This window comes from Dromiciops gliroides, chromosome 6 (genome assembly GCF_019393635.1).
Source record: "Dromiciops gliroides isolate mDroGli1 chromosome 6, mDroGli1.pri, whole genome shotgun sequence".
Taxonomy (NCBI): domain Eukaryota; kingdom Metazoa; phylum Chordata; class Mammalia; order Microbiotheria; family Microbiotheriidae; genus Dromiciops; species Dromiciops gliroides.
Window position 1 is genome coordinate 134,540,394 of NC_057866.1, and position 10,297 is coordinate 134,550,690.

The 10,297-nt window shown below is 37.0% G+C and overlaps 1 pseudogene; it reads left to right on the top strand.

Annotated features, from left to right (window-relative positions):
* Nucleotides 1–456: 456 nt before the first annotated feature.
* Nucleotides 457–1,063, top strand: LOC122732086 (annotated as a pseudogene).
* The last annotated feature ends 9,234 nt before the right edge of the window (nt 1,064–10,297 follow it).

A 10,297-nucleotide genomic window follows, 5' to 3' on the forward strand; every position in this document is an offset into this window, starting at 1 on the left:
AAAAGGGAATCATAGTTCAGCACAGAGGGTGTCTGGGCAAGCAAGCAAAAGACTCTTATTCACAGCACTAATCAGGAGCTGAGGACCCGCAGTTCTAGCTCAGAAAGCTAGTGGTACACAAGACCAGTTGAGAAGGCTCCCCAATGCAGAAAGCAATCTGCCAGTTTGGGTATCTGCCATGCAATAGGCCCTACTTGGCTGGGTCACTCCAGTGCAATGAGCAAGCTGCAAGCTACTGATGCCTCAGAGAAGAAAGCTGGTGACTTTGCCCCTGACCCCCAGTAAAAGAAGCTTGGGACAGTGAATGCTGTACCACAGGATGAGAGCTCAACCTCAAAAGGCACAAAAGATTTTCCCTTCCTGACCCCTATCCCTTCCTTCCCTTTCCCTACCCCCTTTCCCTGCTGCTGCCACTGCTGCCAACTCTGCTGGTGAAGGAGCTTGTCTCTCTTGCCAATGGGTTCTCAGGCCTCCACCTTATTGCAGGATGAAGAAGTCGAGGAGATAAAAAGAGACTGGCTTTTCCCACAGTCAAATAACCCATCTCTACATCCGGTTTACCAGCCCAGACAAAGTGAAGAATGGTACTCTCAGCCTGGAAGACTTCCAGTGGATTCCAGAGCTTGCCATCAACCCCCTGGGGAATCAGATCATCAATGCCTTCTTTCCTGAGGGAGAGGACCAGGTAAACTTCCATGGATTCATGAGAACTCTGGATCACTTCTGACTAATTGAAGATAATGAGAAAAGCAAAGATCTGAATGGAACAGAACCATTCAACAGCCAGAACAATAAACTACACTTTGCTTTTTGATTATATTACTTGGATAAAGATCACAAATTTTCCCGAGATGAATTGTTACAGCTAGTATGCATGATGGTTGGAGTGAATATTTCAGATGAGCAGCTGGGCAGCATTGCAGATAGGACAATCCAAGAGGCTGACCAGGATGGGGACAGTTCCATATCCTTTATAGAATTCGTCAAGGTCTTGGAAAAGGTGGATATAGAGCAAAAGATGAGCATCTGTTTTTTTTTTTTTTTCCAGCTGTCTTGTATATAAGAAGCAGAACTTGAGTTTTTCCTCCCTTTCCATTCAGAGCCCTTTCTTTCCCCATGTGTTGCTGCTGTTGCATGACAAACCCTGTACTGTTTGTGCTAGCACATGGTGTCAGAAGCAGGGCACTAAGGAATGAAAGGTACACCTAGGCTTTCCTGCTTTTCCTGCTCTCTTTGGTTTCTTCCTCCATAGTTCACCATTTATCAATATTGCTTTTCCTTTTTGTGCTTCTGTCAGCTATAAATCCATCAGTCTGAGAAAAGGATGGAGGGAAGTACCCCAACCCATCCCCCATCCCCCGTCCCCAAAGAGGCAGCAAAGTCCCTTTCCTTAATGGAGACTAGAACCAACCATATGGTCTAGTCAGGTTTTAGCATGCCTAAATGTCTCTACCTGTATGTATGTAACTGCACAGCCAGTCCTCTCATCTCTATGTTCCTTTCTGAGGTTCAGCCTCCCTTGTCCTTCATTCCCCCAAGCTATGCCTATCACATTCTCACATCTCTAATTTGTTAGGGCTTATAAACTTGGTGAGGTGGCTTAATGGTTTTTAACCACCTTCCACTCTTTTTTTTTTTTTTTTAGCGAGGTAACTGGGATTAAGTGACTTGCCCAGGGTCACACAGCTAGTAAGTGTTAAGTGTCTGAGGCCAGATTTGAACTCAGGTACTCCTGACTCCAGGGCCGGTGCTCTATCCACTGCTCCACCTAGCTGCCCCACCTTCCACTCTTAAATGGGACTCTAGAACGTTGCCTCCCAAGAAGCTTTTGGGTACCTACCACTCTTCTTGAAGAACAGGAACATTCTTGGGCTCTTTATACTCTGTGTTGTAGTTGAAAGATGGCAGGATAGAGTCATCCTTCCTGAAAATGAATGGCCAAGGTGAGAAGTGGAGGGTCAAGCCTTCTGGATGTGCTTGCTTAGGGAACCTCTCCTCTGCTCTCTGACCTGCATGATTGCTCATTAGTACAATATTTATCCTGCAAAAACTAGCCATGCACCTGGAAGTACACTTGATTTCTGGGCAGGTATTACCAGGATGGCATGTGTGGCTATATATATATATATATATGCGTGTGTGTGTGTATGTGTGTGTGTGTGAGAGAGAGAGAGAGAGAGAGAGACAGAGAGACAGAGAGAGAGAGAGAGAGAGAGAGAGAGAGAGAGATTTCTCATAGCTCCTTAGAAAGGGAGGCAGGCTTAGTGTCCTCTGAGATCCTTGGTATTGACACCTACAGCATGGTTTATACTTCAGCATTACAGCACTGAATATCTTATACTTTGTTTTGTGGGGTTTTTGTTTTGTTTTGTTTTGTTGTTGTTGTTTTTGTGGGGCAATGAGGGTTAAGTGACTTGCCCAGGGTCACACAGCTTGTAAGTATCAAGTGTCTGAAGTTGGATTTGAACTCAGGTCCTCCTGAATCCAGGGCCAGTGCTTTATCCACTGTACCACCTAGCTGCCCCAAAGTATCTTATACTTTGAGTGTCTGAGTAGACAAACTAATGTTAAGGGCGCGCCTCTCTTTTCTCAGACCAAGAGATTTTAAGATTGTACTCAGTATCTTGAAGTTATGCACACAAATTCTCTTAAAAATTAACATTTGCAAATGATTATGCTGGGATTCATAGCCAGCTCGTGTTTCAGGTCCAAAGAGATGGATGTATTTTAAAGTTAGCCTCCTGGTTCACTTGCTTCCTAGTTCCACATATATACTGCACCTGATGCTTCAGAAACAAGGGGTCTGATATTGATCGCACATCCTGAGGTGGGTTTTGTAGGCTGGTGAAAAAAGCCAGAGCAACTTCCCAACCAAAGTCAGCTTAATTGAGATTTCCCTGAATCAGCCTGTGCCATGCTTACTGTTGTCTGAATTGATTCATTTCTGTATCTGCCCTGGACTGGCTTTTTCCTGGCTCCTTGCTTGCTTATTTGCATTAGAAGATTGATCAAGATGTACATGGGATTCTTTTGGAAAGGTGCCTTGCTAACCTACCTTGAATCAGAAAGACAAATGAAAAAGTATGGTGGGGTAAGGAGCACGTGAGACAGTGTAGACACAAATTGCCAATGACTTTGAGGGAATGAACCTAGATCACTGTTCAGATGATGTAATATAGGAATTGTATAAAAGGGAAGAATTGTCCAGTGTGATGTTAGAGAGGTACTTTAGTGGCTTCATGACTTGCATATTTAAGTTTCTTAAAGAAAAAATGCATTTACCCACTTTTGGCTATAAAGTAAACTGTTTTAATCCACGGTTGTGCCTTACTATTCCATTAAAATTTTATTCTTCCATCCATCAATAAAAACTTGTGGTTAAAACAAAATAAAACCAAAAAAGGCAAAAAAGAGGCCAAAATACGAATAAGAAACAAAAAATAACCCTCACCTTAGAAAATTAATATGGTGACAGGGAGGATTAAAATATAAACTCAAAGAAGAACTACAAAAATGAAATGCCTGTATGAGAAGCCTTGAAGGGGAAGAAAAATTGGTCTTGAGACCAAAAATCCCTCTTGAAAGAGCTCAAAAAGGATTTTATAAGCCATATCAGAGAGGTAGAAGAAAAATTGGGAAAAAATGAGTTATGCAAGAGAAAGTCAATAACTTCAAAAAAATAAAATAATGCCTTAAAATAAATTGAAAAAATTGGGAAAGGAGGTACAAAAGCTTACTGGGAAAAATAATTTCTTAAGAATCAGAATTGGGGGGCAGCTAGATGGCGCAGTGGATAGAGTACCAACCCTGGAGTCAGGAGTACCTTAGTTCAAATCCGGCCTCAGACACTTAACACTTACTAGCTGTGTGACCCTGGGCAAGTCACTTAACCCCAGTTGCCTCACAAAAAAAAAAAAAAGAATCAGAATTGGGAAGATAGAAGCTAATGTCTCAATCAGAAAACAGGAAGAAGTAAAGCAGAATCAAAAGAATATAAAAGTAGAAGAAAACATAAAGTTCCTCTTCAGAAAAACAACAGAAAAGGAAAAAAAAACAGATTCAAGAGTCACAATATAAGAATAATTACACTACTTGATGACTGTGATCAAAAAAAAAAAAAAAGCAACCTAGACTGCATATTTCATGACATTATCAAGGACAACTACCTCAACGTCTTACAGACAGAAGAAAAACTAGTCATTGAAAGAATCCATCCATCACCTCCTAAAAGAACCAAAAGGAAAACTCCAAGGATTATCATAGTTAAATCCCAGAATTATCAAGGAAAGGAGAACATACTGCAAGCAGTCAGTATATATATATATATATATATATATATATACACACACACATATATATATATATACATATATATATATATATATGTGTGTGTGTGTGTGTGCATGTATATATAAAGGAATATCAGTCAAGATATGTATATGTATGTATGTATACATGTATATATGTATGTGTATACATATATATATATACATATAACGAATCAAGATTATACAGAATCTGGCAGCTTCAACATTAAAGGATCAGATGGCTGGGAATATGATAGATTGGGATACAAAAGAACTGGGATTAAAACCAAGCATGTACTACCCAGCAAAATTAATAATAACCTTTCAGGGGAAAATATGGGCATTCAATGAAATAGGGGACTTGAAAACATTCCTAATCAAAAGCCCAGAAATGAATAGGCAATTCAATCTACAAATAAAAGAGTTGAGACACATGAAAAGATAAAAAGGGAAAAACAAATCATGTTATTCACTAAGGTTAAAATATTTGTATCCTTACACAGGAAGAAGATACTTATAACTCTTGAGAACTGTATCTTTATTAAGTAAGATAGAAGGAGAATAAACAAACAGAAGGTGTAGGTATGAGTTGATTCTGATGTGATGATATTAGAAATTAAAACATAAAAACTTGAGGGGAAATAAAAAAAGTATTATACTGGGAGAGGAGGAAAGGAATGTCAGAACGGGGTGAATCACATCATATGAAGAGGTACATATGACCTATTATAATAGAGGGAAAGAAGGGAGGATTGAGCATCATTTTGACTTTACTCTCATCTGATTTGGCTCAGAGAGGGAATAACATACACACTCAATTGGATAGAGAATTTTATCTTACCCTATAGGGAATTAAAAGGGGAAAGGAGAAAGAAAAGGGCGGGGTGCTGATAGAAGGAAGGGTAAAACTAGGTATTGAAAGGGGAAAGGACAAAAGGGAGGTGAGGCTGACAGAACGGAGGGTAGACTGAAGTGGCCAGAAACAAAATATGAAATGAGATATGATTAATGTAAATATGGTGGGAAAAGGTCTAGGATGTTGTCGGTCATAACATGAATATTTATATGAAGTGAAATGCTTTGTTATTATTGCTCGGTTGTGCTTTCTTCTTGGTAATGTTATATAGGGTTTTGCTGGCAAACATGCTGAGGTGGTTTGTGATTTCCTTCTCCAGCTCACTTTACACATCAGTAAACTGAAGCAAACAGGGTTAAATTACTTGCTCAGTGTCATACTGTTAATAAAAGTCTGAGGCTGGATTTGAAGGCAGATCCTCCTGACTGCACCCTCTATTCACTAGAACGCATTGCTACCCAAGTAAAATATTAAAACTTTTACAAATACTTAAGCCTATGGGGAAGCTAGGTGGCACAGTGGATAGAGCACTGGCCCTGGAGTCAAGAGGACCTGAGTTCAAATCCAGTCTCAGACACTTGACACTTACTAGCTGTATGATTCTAGGCAAGTCACTTAACCCCAATTGCCTCACCAAAAAACATACTTAACCTTATAAGTAGAATGGTTTACAAAGAGAAGATAATTACAAGATGCTATTTTCATTTGCCTAATAAGGACAGCTTGGTAGCATAGTGGATAGAGGGCTAATCCTGCAATAAGGAGCACCTGAGTTCAAATCCAGATTCAGACAATTACTGGATATATGGCACTGGACAAATCACTTATCTCTGTTTGCTTCAGTTTCCTCACCTGTAAAATGAGCTGGAGAATGAAATCACAAACCACCCCACCATCTTTGCAAAGAAAAACCCCAAATAAGATCACCAAATAAGATGCAACACAACAAAGAATGATTGTATTATTAAATAACAGTAGGGTTGGAATAAAATAGAAACGAGAACTATTCAGAAATCATTAAAAATTGTAAACTCAAGGAAGAGAATCCAATTTAATAATAAACATTTATTGAGTCTCCTATATACAAGACAATTTTGTTTTGTTTTGTTTTGTTTTTGCGGGGCAATGGGGGTTAAGTGACTTGCCCAGGGTCACACAGCTAGTAAGTGTCAAGTGTCTGTGACCGGATTTGAACTCAGGTACTCCTGAATCCAGGGCCTGTGCTTTATCCACTGCGCCACCTAGCCGCCCCCTATACAAGACAATTTGATATGTGCTGGGGGTACAAAAAATCCTTGCTATTCCATAAGCACTTATTTGCTACATACTATATACAAAGCATGGGTATGGAACATGAAGCAAAACAAAAACAGGTCATGCCCTCATGGGACTTACTTTTTATTAAGGGTATACTATTAAATATAAGATAATATAAAATGAAATCTAGAGGGATGAAAAAGAAAGTTGTAACTATGTACAAATATGGGAGCTAAGGATTCTAGTAGATGGGGGTGAAAAAGGAGTACCTTCTGGCCATAGAGGTTCTCAGACAAGTTTTGCTTTTTCAAGCTCTAAAGCAAGTTAAAGAGGATTGTTCTCATTTATAAGGGTATCCAAGCAGATACTGAATAAATGGCATTAGTAAGAAGAGGGAATATTCATAGGGTTAAAAGTAGAATCACATAGAAAATCTGATTGTGTAGATAAGAAATTGCTAGATTATAGATGTAAAAAAAGTCAATAAAATAAAATATTAGGAGATTCTTTTTTTGTTGTTGTTGAGGGAATAGCATTGTACTCCAGATTATTATCCCTGGGTGGATTTATAGATTTTTAAACTTTATTCCAAGCTGATGATTTAAATCTGACTAGAACTATATTAATTATTTTTCTGAAACTACTTAAACAAATATGTTTTTTGGAGTCTGCTTTTAAGTGATTATTGTTTATTTTTACAGATGTTGAATGATTCAATTATCCATAAATAATGCGGATAGTATTATCAGGAATGGAAAGGTTAATAAACCTTCCAGAAAGATGTTATAGTATACCTAATGGTGCTGTAAAAATTACTTGAAAGGGTCACTCAATGTAAATTTAATAATTTTTCCATCATAATTGGAATTGAGAGTTTCTGGGGTTTTTTTTTTAATGAAACTAGTTGTGGTTTGAAACTTGAACCAATGTGTTAAATTTAAGTTAGATATTATAGAAAGCTCAATGCCACTCCTTTCCATTTAAGGAAAACCTTCTTAAATGGCAGCAACTTTTACTTATAAGGTACTATTTTGTAGGGGAAGGAGTATTAATGCTAGATTAGTTCAGTATTTCATTTGCTTTATGCTTACAACTTTGAAGGGTCATGTGTTTTTTTCTGTTTATATTCTCTGAATGAAAAGGATGTAATTCAAATGCTGCAACCTAGCTTAACAATATCTCTAGAGCTTTATAAACTTGTAGCTTTAAGTAGATTCAGTCCTTCATATATGATTTTGATATTATTGTGATTCTATAGAAGTCTTCCTCAGTAACTTATAATATTTTTAAAGGCTTATTTTTATCCTCTAAAGTGGAAAGATTAATCAGCAACTTGACTTTATCTCACATAAGCATTATTGGATAATATTAATTCCCCCCCCATCAAAATTATTTGACCAAAGTTCAATTCAAGCAACAAAAAGATGATGGCAAGTGGCAGAGATAGCACACACCCTTCCCCCAAACTGGTGGGAAAACAATCTTTGCTGGCTATAGTGAGAAGACTTGCTTATCCCATATGGTCATGTCATATTTCAGATTGTTCCTTAACTAAAAATTGCTCCCAATTCTCAAATAAGTGTACTGTATATTTCTCTTTTTAATAATATTGTGGCTTTATTTTGGGAAGTTGCACTGTTCTTTTAGTGACCTCAAGTTTCCCAAGGAAATATAGTTCCATGGGCGAAAAAAGTGATTTTGTAAGTCTATATAGCATGAAATATTAATTTCTGCCTAATCAAAGTTGAGGATCTCACAAAAGTCAAAGAAATTTACATGAGCAAACAGCAACACATACAGATGTCCATTAGTCTTCCTTCCTTCCTTCCATCCTTCCCTCCCTTCCCCCCTCTCTCCTTCTTCTTCTTCATCCCATCTCTACTTATTTGGCTTCCCTCCCTTCCATCTTTTCCTTTTCTTCTTACGCCCTTCCCCTTCCCTACTCTTTCCTTCATTCTTTTTTTCCCTCTTTCTATAACAACAACAATAATAAATATTCATAAAATCATTTGAAAGCCATAAAATTAAATGATAATTATCTGTTCTCTGTAGGATGCCCAAGTATTGGTTCTAGACTTGCCAGATCTAGAGTTAAATGTAACAAGACGCTAGAATTCTGAAAGCATTTGTTTTGCAAGTATTATAATGAAAAACTAAATTAGTATACATACATATATGTGAGTGTATATATATGAATACATACACAAATATATATATATTCATAAAATTTTTCTAGCATTTAACATTATAGAAAATGATCAGTAAGTTTCAAATAAGAAAAACTCAGTAGTTGAGAATTGCTAAAAGTTGACATACACTCAGCATTTTCTAAGTAAAAAGTGTTTTTGATCATTTAATTTTCTTAAGAGTGAATATCGGGGCAGCTAGGTGGCGCAGTGGATAAAGCACTGGCCCTGGAGTCAGGAGTACCTGAGTTCAAATCCGGCCTCAGACCCTTAACACTTACTAGCTGTGTGACCCTGGGCAAGTCACTTAACCCCAATTGCCTCACTAAAAAAAAAAAAAAAAAAAGATGTATAAGAGTGAATATCATGGGGCAGCTAGGTGGCGCAGTGGATGGAGCACTGGCCCTGGATTCAGGAGTACCTGAGTTCAAATCTGGCCTCAGACACTTAACACTTACTAGCTGTGTGACCCTGGGCAAGTCACTTAACCCCAATTGCCTTACCGAAAAAAAAAAAAAGAGTGAATATCATTTATCCAAAAAAGGAAGAAAAATCCCAATACTCTAAATATATTAATGAATTTCTATGAAAGTAAAAGATAAGCAAACATTCACTGACATTGGCATTTTTCATTACACAAGATGATTTAATTACAGATATTATAATGTCATGAAATTTTGCTTGTTAACATGTCATATTTTACTATTTATAAATGGTTCTTTCAAAGAAATTGTTTCTACTTTATATCTTTTTCATGCACATTTGATATGTGCATCTGATACTGGCCTATTTTCCTGAAACCATGTGGCACCATCCATATAAGTTTCAACACCCTGGATTTTCAGAGGATATTGATCATCAATCAATTTATCTCTATCTATCTATCTATCTATCTATCTATCTATCTATCTATCTATCTATCTATCTATCTATCTATCTATCTATCATCTATCAAACTGAATTCCCTTTGAAGTTTCAATTGTGCTGTTAAGACAAGTTTAAGTAAAGAAATAAGACTATTGCAATTATGATATGTATATGTGCACTTATGAACTTATCAATGTGGAAAGGACAATTCTTCCCAAAGTTGGAATTTGTCTATCCCACGATTAACATAATTAGCTTTGATCCAGAAAAATGATGTTTCTTTGATTTTACTTTTTCCATAGAATCAAGCCTAAGTGTTTGCTAAAAATGAACAAATTCATTCCTTAACATTTCATAGAAGACAGGTTTTTGCAGTATTTTCATAGATATTTCCCAGTTTTGTTTTATTCCTAGATTCTCTCCCCAGGGCATTCATTTGTCTAGTGATTTACCCAAGCTCATATGAGTGCTTCAGAAATATGATTTCAACCCAGGCCTCCCTGATTTTAAGACTGGTGCTCTATTCATTATACCATGCTGCTATTAGACTAACATATACATAATTTAGTAGTATAACATTTAGATGGCAATACAATGAATCATTGACATTTTAATTTGAATTCATTTATTAAATTATTTCTTTTACTATAGTAAAAAAGTTGGCAGGTCATGTGAATTCTGGCTATCTTGATAGTCTCTGGTCATTAAAAGGAGGGATAGTTATACAGAAACAGTATAGGAAATGTCTTCCTAATTACATCTAAGTCTAGTTCTGCTTCAATTATTTGTAAAAGATCATATTCTACAATACACCTTTTTATATA